Genomic DNA, 9,840 nt, shown 5'->3' with positions numbered 1-9,840 from the left:
AGAGACAGGTCCCGGGGAGGCGGGTGGGCGTGTGTGACTCTTCAGCTCTACATGCCAAGAACAGATGCATACTGGTAAGTAGCATATTCCGTTCGAGGCATATGAGCTGCAGATCACACACTGAGGATAGACTATATAGCAGTGTCTCCCCTTAGCGGTGGTCACCTGTATCCGTTGCAGCAGTTTGAAATAAGGTTTTTAGGACAGCCTGGCCCACTGAGGCCTGTTGTTTGGCTTGCACATCAACACAGTAGTGTTTAGTGAAGGTATGCGTGGTAGACCACGTGGCTGCCTTGCAAATATCTTCTAAGGGAATGTTACCTAAGAAGGCCATAGAAGCCCCTATTTTACGCGTGGAGTGCGCCCTAGGGGGAACTGTAAGAGTACGTTTAGCCTTTAGGTAGCAAATTTGGATACACTTAACTATCCACCGGGCGATACCTGATTGGGAGATAGGATTGCCTTTATGTGGTGGCGCGAAAGCAACAAAGAGTTGTTTTGTCTTTCGAAAAGGTTTTGTCCTGTCGATGTAATAAAGCAAGGCTCTTTTAACATCTAAGGTATGTAGGGCCCTTTCAGCTACGGAGTCTGGGTTAGGGAAAAAGACTGGTAGCTCTACTGATTGGTTAAGGTGGAAAGGGGAAATCACTTTTGGAAGAAACTTAGGGTTTGTCCTAAGAACTACTTTGTTACGGTGTAGTTGTAAGAAAGGTTCCTCCAGAGTTAGGGCTTGTATTTCACTTACTCTTCGTAGGGAAGTGATTGCGATAAGGAAAGCTACTTTCCATGTCAGGAACTGTAATTCACATTTGTGCATCGGTTCAAATGGGGGACCCATAAGTCTTGTTAGAACAACATTGAGATTCCACACTGGGGAAGGTGGTAATCTTGGAGGAAGAATTCTTTTAAGACCTTCCATAAACGCTTTGATGGCTGGTACCTTAAACAGGGACAGGTGTTGCCTATTTTGCAAGTAGGCTGCCAAGGCTGCTAAGTGTAAACGTATAGAGGAATACGCCAGATTGCATCTTTGCAAGTGTAATAGATAGCAAATGATGTTTTGGATGGAAGCATGCAATGGATGTATGTCATCATTAGCGCAGTAAATGGCAAATCGTTTCCATTTTGCGGCATAACATGCTCTAGTAGTAGGTCGTCTGGCTTCCTTTATGATATTCATACAGTCTGGAGGGAGGTTGAGGTACCCGAACTCTAAGACTTCAGGAGCCAGATCGCCAGGTTCAGTGTTTGAGGATCTGGGTGTCTGATTTCTCCATGGTTCTGGGTTAATAGATCCGGGGAGAGGTGTAGTTTTTGATGTGGGACTAGAGATAGTTCCAGAAGTGTGGTGAACCATGGTTGGCGTGCCCAAGTGGGAGCTACTAGAATTAGTGTTAGCGACTGTTGCTTCAGTTTGCGTACCACAAATGGAATGAGTGGAAGAGGCGGAAAAGCGTATGCAAATCTGCCGGACCAGTTCATCCATAGGGCATTGCCCTTCGACTGCGGGTGTGGAAACCTGGCGGCGAAGGTTGGGCATTTTGTGTTTTCGGGAGTGGCGAATAGGTCTATGTCTGGTTGTCCCCATTTTTGGAAGAATGGGAGTAGAACCTTGGGGTGTAATTCCCATTCGTGGATCTGCTGTGTGTGGCGACTTAGGAGGTCGGCCACCTGGTTGTGGATCCCTGGGAGATGTTCTGCTAACAGGTAGATGTTTTGGGGAATTGCCCATCTCCAGATTTGCTGTGCCAGTTGGGACAGTTGGAGAGAATGTGTCCCCCCTTGCTTCTGTATATAATACATTGTCGTCATGTTGTCTGTGCGTATGAGGACAGTTTTGTTCTTTAGGTGTACCTGAAAGGATTTTAGTGCCAGGAACACTGCTAAGAGTTCTAGGTGATTGATGTGGAGCAGTTTTTGTTGACTGGTCCATCTGCCCTGAGTGGTATGTTGAAGGAGGTGGGCTCCCCACCCCGTGAGAGATGCGTAGGTAGTCAGCACAACTTGTGGAAGAGGCTCTAAGAACGGCCGCCCTTTGGACAGGTTGATGGTGTTCCACCATTTCAGTGAGCGAAGTGAGCGACTGTCCACCAACACCAGATCGGTAAGTTGTCCGTGAGCTTGGTTCCACTGTTGTGCTAGACATTCCTGTAAGGGACGCATTTGAAGTCGTGCGTGTGGGACTATGGAGATGCATGACGCCATCATGCCTAGGAGCTGCATGAACACTCTTGCTGGAAGAGATTGATGAGTTTGAAATTGAGAGATGAGATTTTGTATACTGGTTATCCTGGCAGTGCTGGGATAAGCTATGGCTTTGGATGTATCTATGGTTGCTCCTAGATACTGGTGTAAGTGGGAGGGCTGTAGATGGGATTTGGGGTAGTTGATAATGAATCCCAAGTTGTGGAGGGTTTGAATAGTGTGATGAGTGTGGAGAACGCATTTTTGGTGAGTATTGGCTTTTATGAGCCAATCGTCCAGATAGGGGAAGACATGGATCTGTTGTCTTCTGAGGTGCGCTGCCACGACTGCTAAGCACTTGGTGAACACTCTGGGTGCTGTTGTTACTCCGAATGGGAGAACTGTAAATTGATAGTGTTGCCCGTCTACCACAAATCGTAGATATTTTCTGTGAGCGGGATGCATAGGGATGTGAAAGTATGCGTCCTTGAGGTCCAATGTGGCGGGAAAGTCTCCCTGTTGTAATAGTGGGAGGACTTGTTGGAGGGTGGTCATATGAAAATGATCTGATTGTATATACTGGTTTAGTAGTCTGAGATCCAGTATGGGCCTTAACGTTTTGTCCTTTTTGGGAATGAGGAAGTATAGGGAATAAACTCCTGTTCCCTGATGTTGAAGAGGGACTGGTTCTATTGCATGTTTTTGTAACAGGGATTGAACTTCTTGTTTGAGGAGAGAGAGATGATGTGAGGACATTGGACGTTGTTTGGGCGGTATGTTGGGGGGGGATTGTATTAGTTCGAGGCAGTAGCCAGACTGGATAATTTGTCTTACCCACCTGTCTGTGGTGATGGAAGTCCAGACAGGTAGGAATTGTTGGAGCCGCCCCCCGACCGGAGTGGAATGGTCTGGGGGAGTGGTGGCAAGTCACTGTTTAGTGGCTGGGGAGGTGCGGGTGTTGTTGTTGTTGCCCCGCCCTCGACCTTTGTTATTGTTTCCCCTATAACCCCCTCGAAAATATCCTCTGTTAGGGGATGTTTGTCTAGAATTTTTGAAGGTGGACGTGGTCTCAGTTCCCAGATTTTTGGAGGCTCCTCTATAAAAGGAGCGACGAAAGGAACCCCGGGTTTGAGGAGACTGCAGTGCTCCCATAGATTTGGCAGTCTCATTATCTTTCTTCATTTTTTCTAATGCAGTGTCCACTGCAGGGCCAAATAGCTGCTCTTGGTTGAAAGGTTGAGCTAGAATTGTGGTTTGAACCTCCGGTTTAAACCCGGAAATACGGAGCCAGGCATGTCGTCTGAGTAAGACGCTGGTATTGACCGCCCTAGAAGCCGTGTCTGCTGCATCTAAGGCGCATTTAATGGAGGCATTAGATATTAATTTGCCTTCTTGAATGAGGTCAGTAGCCTGGGATTTAAAGGGCTCAGGCAGATGTTGCATAAGGTCCTCAAGTTGGTCATAATGCGCTCTATCATACCGGGCTAACAGGGCTTGAGTATTGGCAATACGCCAGTGGTTTGCCGCCTGTGCGGTGACTCGTTTGCCTGAGGCCTCTAAAAGCTTAGACTCCTTGTCCGGGGGAGGCGTTTCTCCAGTTGTCTGTGAGTTAACACGCTTCCTGGCATTTGACACGACCAAGGAGTCTAAAGGGAGCTGAGCTTTAATGTATGCAGGGTCCTGCGGGGCTGGTCTGTATTTTTTTTCGATGCGGGGGTTGAGAACCCTAGCTCTAACAGGGTCTTTAAAGACTTCAGTGGCATGCTTTATAACCCCTTTAATCATGGGCAGTATGTGAACAGTTTTTTGTGACTGCTCAAAAGTATCGAGGAGAAAGTCCTCCTCAAGGGCGTCTGTGTGCATTGTGATGCCATGGAATGTTGCTGCCCTATTTATGAGTTGGCCAAACCCCAAATGGTCATCAGGAGGGGAGGGCTTGGAAGGGTAGGTAGTGGGGTCAGGCATGTCAGGCACTGGATAAGACCAGTCATCTACTGGTGCTGTGTCTGGTAACGTAAAAGGGTCGTTTGGATCAAGAGGATCATTAAAGAAATCAGGGTCCGCCCCTCCCCCTAAATCATCAGTATCATCCTGTGGAGGAGGTGAATGAGAAGGAGATGGTAAAGGTAAAGGAGAAGGAGGAGGAGGAGGGAGGGATAGGTCAGGAGGTAACACAGGAGAGGAAGGACGAAGCGGTGAAGTAGCACAGTCCTTCTTCCTTATGGGAGCTGGAGGCGGTGTGATGTCCAGCTTCCGTTTTTTGTATGGGACTGCAGTCACATGTCCGGTTTCGGGGTTAATGTAGATCCGCTTTTGAGTAGGATCTGGGCGAAAAAGTTCATCCGGGTCCGAAAGTGGTGGTGGCGATGGCCGTTTCGGGTCTTTATGAACTTTTTTCGGTGTGGACGGAGTTTTCGGTGCCGATGGAATCTTCGATGCCGATTTTTTCGGTGCCGATGGAATCTTCGGTGCCGAGGGACTTTTAGGCATCGGTGTCGAAGAACGTTTCGGTGCCGGTGGAGACTTCGGTGCCGAGGAACGTTTTGGTGCCGAAGGAGATTTCGGTCTTGAAGCCTGTTTCGGTGCCGACAGTGGAGTTTTCGGTGCCGAAGGTATTGTAGGTACCATAACATGAGGTTTGCTCGAGCCCGAGCCACCTACAGGCTTAGATGTCTTCGGAGCCGGGCCCGAGGGCGGGGCTTCTGAAGAGGATTTTCGGTCGCGACTGGGCCCAGCTGGCGGAGTCTTGACCAATGTCTTTTTGGATGGGGTAGGGGCAGGGGGGGTGGTACTCACACGCTGCCCTGGAGTGATGAGGTCATCGGAATCGTCGGCCTCGGACACGATCTCGAGATCTTCGGTGTCATCTTCAGGAACATCCTGAGCAAAGATGTCCTCTGGTTCTGGAGCTGGTTTGGCCATAATATGGCGTCGAGCTCTTCGGTCCCGGAGGGTCTTCTTGGAACGGAAAGCGGCACAAGCTGGACAGTTCGATTCGTTGTGTTCCGGCGACAGGCAGAGGTTGCAAACCTCGTGGTGGTCACTGTGGGGGAACTTCGCTCCACACTGGGGGCATTTTTTAAAAGGTGTCCTGTCCATCAGCCGCTTCCGGAACCGGTCTGAGTTGATTTCGACGTCGATGGAATGAAGATTGAAGAGTTATTTTGATTGCTGGAAGTTTTCTGCTGGAGCGGAAAAAAGTTCATCCGAACCCAATGGCGGAAAAAAACAATCTGACGATGGAGTGGATGCCCATGCGCACTGTTGTCCAGGGGAGGAGTCACCTATCTCGTGACCAAAGGCTTCTTCCGAAGACAACAACAACCTGCAATCATCCGAGCCCAACACCAGATGGCGATCTTATCCTCAGTGTGTGATCTGCAGCTCATATGCCTCGAACAGGGGTGCACATATGAAAAGTGGGGGCCACGTTAAGATCCCACTGTGGCTTCACAAAAGGTTTAGGAGTAAACACGAGTTAAGCCTTTAACGCATCGCATTACAACAGGTGATTTAAACAAGCACAGCTAGTCTGACAATCTCTAAGACTGCCCACTGCGAATCCTTGCAAGGCCAAAGACAAAACAACAGATACATTCAACAGCTTGACCAGCAATAGGTCTGTATTACGGGTACAACATGTGAGAAAGTGGCTCTGTATATACTGTTCCTTAATAGGTACAGGGTGTACAGAGTTCACAGTCCCCAAGGGTTTGACAGAGGCTAACGTTAGATATAACCTTACTCTCTAAAGTGGTAGCTTGGTCGAGCAGTAAGGCAGTATCAGAGGACAGTGTAAAGCATTTGTTGTACACACTCAGTCAGCAAATGGTCTCGCACACTCAATAACTGAACTCTAAGCCAATGGTTTATATATAAAAAAAATATATGCTGGTTTTATTTTAGAACCAACAATTGGAATTAAAATATACTTTCTCAGAATGAGATGCTTTATATAAATACTTTTGCCATATGCAATTGACTTTTGTAAACAGTTACAAGTGGTTGCAATAGGCAACACTATTTTAAACATAATAATGCATTGAGTTCAATGGAAGGTTCATGGTATTTGCCACAGATTACTTTTAGGATTACTTTTGGAATTCCAGGACTGGATCCTAGATTCAGTCCTGGGTCAGTACTTAGAATCAAGTGATGAAAGTCGACTTAATTACTGTGATGATTTTTAAACAATATTTAGCTATTTTAAAAGTTGACACTTAGGTAATCATTGACTGTTTTCCATGAAATATTTTCTATGGCAGTAAATGCAAGTTACAGGTATAGTATGTTCTCGTTACTTTTGTAATCCAGTACTGGGTACCTAGACTTAGTACTGGGACCTTTATCCAAAACAGTTAAGTAATTATGTTTTCAGATATTATGCGATTTTTAAAGAATATTTAAAGATTGCAGAAATTGACACTTGGAAGAAATTTCACAGAAAAACAGTCAATGATTTCCTATGGGAGAAAATTGGGTTACTGGTAAGTACAGTTGTAAGTATTTTTCAGAGTTAGTGCTGGGCACCAAGATCCAGCACTGGAAGCTCACCTAAGAGCAGGTGAGTAATTTTGTTTTCGTTACTCGGCTGATTTTTGGTGAATATTTTAAGATTTGAAAAGTCCACACTTAGAAGAAATTTCAGGAAAAGCCAGTCAATGTTACCCTATGAAGAAAATAGAGTTTTGCAGCGTGAATCTTTCTGGATTCACTATGCTGTGCATTATTCCGCGATCTTCTGGTTGAGTCCGGATTCGTAGTCTTTCCTTTTTTTTTTTTTTTTTTTGTAGTCCAGGTGGGCGGCGACGACCCACCATTTGGTGCACCTCTCGTGACGTCGTCGTGCTTCCTGCGGAAGTCCCACCTTTGGGGCGCCATCTTCAGATTCTTTTTTCCGCCGTTGGGTCTGGATCGTCATCGGGAAGCTCCAGAGATACCATCGAAGGAAGAAGAAGGAAAAGCGAGTTTCGTCGATAAATAACTACGAAGATATCACAGGAAAGGAATATTTCACATCAGGAGCGTGAAGAAGGAAGTTTTCCACCCTTTTTCTTCGACGCCCTTGGAGAATGCGCACTCAGAGGCCCTGAGCGCAATGGACAAGACGCCATTCAAGTTCTGCCCTAACTGCCACCACAAGTTCGCGCAGAAGGACCAGCATCCGGTCTGCAACCTCTGCCTACCGGTCGACCACCAGAGCAAGGACTGCAACGCCTGCTCAGCCTTCGCGCTGAAGACGCTCCGGGTGAGAGAACGTCAGCGAAGAGCCAACGCCAGCATGGAAGGCAAGGGTAAGGCCCCGTCGATCTACGATCTGGGCCTCTCCACAGACGACGAGGACAACGTCGCCGAGGGACCATAAAACTTCACGGTCGTAGAGACCGACAAGAAAAACGAAGACGAGGTAAGAGAATCGTCGAGCTCAAAACACACGAAGGTGCCTCGAAAACCCGAGGGTGACTCGAAGAAATCTGAGTCAAAGTCCACGAAGGGAGCCCCGGCACCGAAAACTTCGACGACGAAGGGCGGGACCATGGACAAGAGGCAGAGCGGATCCTTCGAGAAGGACTCCCTGGTGCCGAAAGACGCCGAAAGGCAAGGTTCGTCGAAGGCAACCCATGAAACGGGGCACTCGACGCAGAAGGACAGGTCGACGTCGACGCAAGTTTCGTCGAAGAGGCCCGCGGTCGACGTCGAAAGCATCTCCGAGATGGAGAAGAAAAAGAAGAGGTGGCTCGAGGCCGAAATGGAGAACATCCTTCAGAGGAAGAAGGAGTTCGACGCCAAGATGAAGGAATACAAAATGCCAACGGCTCCACTGACGAACGTCGTCGAAATCGAGGACGAATTTGACACCGAGGGGCTGGCGTGAGATCTCGAAGAGGAAGACGAGACCTATTATGAAGGCGATCCCGAGGAAGAAGACCAGCAGTCGTTCTACAGCTCGGCGCCATCAACCAGCCACGACGTCGAATGGCAGGATCTCGACATCGAGAACCCCGAGGAGCCCGTGGACACGTACCCTTCGAGGCCTTCTCCACCCGACGACATCGGGGTGTACAATATGGTGGTCAGGAGCGCAGCGACGGCCTTCGGCGTGAAGCTGGATGAGGAGAGGCCGAAAGCAGATTTCCTCCTCGAGACCCTGCTCCCCATCCAGACGAGGAGCCAATTCCTTCCCATGCTACAAAGTGTGATGAATCAGGGGAGAGAGGCCTTTAAAGAACCAGCGACCTGCCGTTCGATCACGCCCAGGACGGAGAAGAAGTATAAACACTCTTCTCTGGACCCCCCTTACATCAAGGGTAGTATCACGGCCGACTCTATCATAGCTTCCACGGCCAGGAGAAGGGCCAACGTGCCAGCAACGTCGGGGCCACCACCAGATAAAGAAAGCAGGAGGATAGACCTCACGGGAAGAAGGGTCGAGAGGAACGCCACAATGCACTGGCGCATGGCGAATTCCAATGCACTTCTCAATAGGCACCAGTACCAGCACTGGGACGAGATGGGGGAGCTAGTAAAACACCTCCCCGAAGAATACCGCCAAAGAGCCTCCCACCTGGTGGAAGAAGGGAAAAACATCGCCAACTCTTGTATAAAGACGGCGCTGGACGGGGCAGAGACTTCGGCAAGACTAATGGCCATAGGGGTCACCGAGAGAAGACATGCATGGCTAAGAATCTCGGGATTCAAACCGGAGGTGCAGAACAACATCCTTAGCTGAGAAGTTGGCCTGGTATATGATGTTCACTAGTTAAAGTGACCACCTTGTACCATGCCAAGCAACCCTTATGGTGTGGTTGTAAGTCAACCTTTTCGGACTAGCTGCCCTAGTGGTAGCGTAGGCTAAGCAGTCTTTGAGTCTAAACTCGTTAAAGCGTGTTAAGCAGGCTGTTTTACCAAATGTAACCCCCCTTTATACCAATGAAAGGACACCACACAGATATATATTCAAAATATATATGTATTTATTTCTCAAAGTATCCCCTAGACTCTTTATGAGCACAGGAGCACAAATCGTTAAACAAGACAATGTTATAATATACAGAAGTTGCACTTTATATGGATGGGCCCTGGTGGCCACTCAAACCATATACTAAAATAGTGGTATAAGTACCACAAACAGGAAAGGGAAAAGGCCTAGGGCCTCTAGAATCGCTGGGCCTACAAGGAGCTAACTTCAGTTAGTGACCAGGAGGTCCACGGGTCGCGTGTGCAGTGAGGAAAGTTACACGCGGGCTCCCATAGGTTTTCAATGGGTGCGTAAAAGTTAGAAAGTTACTGCAGAAAGGGTCTTCTGGGTGGACTGCGATCGTAAGATTTGAAACACAGACAGTAGAGATGATTCTCTACACTTGGGCACCGGAGTGCCAGCTTTACCTCACCCACAGGAAGCGGGTGCATAGGTCTCGAAGTGCGTCGGGTTTCTTCTATCGATTCAATGGAGCCTGATGACAAAGATGCTGCAGGCGGTCGGTCCAGGAGAGATGCGGTGGATCCAAGAGTGGATCGGAGTTGTAGAAGACCTGAAAGCAGAGGGGACAGTGTTCACAGTCACTAGCCAGTGACCGGCGTGGCACCAGGTAGGTACAAGGCGATGTCGGGTGCAAACAGGTGGTTAGGTGTAGCTTGTCTCCGCAGCCACGTGGT

Source organism: Triturus cristatus, chromosome 1_1, assembly GCF_964204655.1.
Source record: "Triturus cristatus chromosome 1_1, aTriCri1.1, whole genome shotgun sequence".
Classification (NCBI taxonomy): Eukaryota; Metazoa; Chordata; class Amphibia; order Caudata; family Salamandridae; genus Triturus; species Triturus cristatus.
This window is presented reverse-complemented; position numbering follows the sequence as displayed.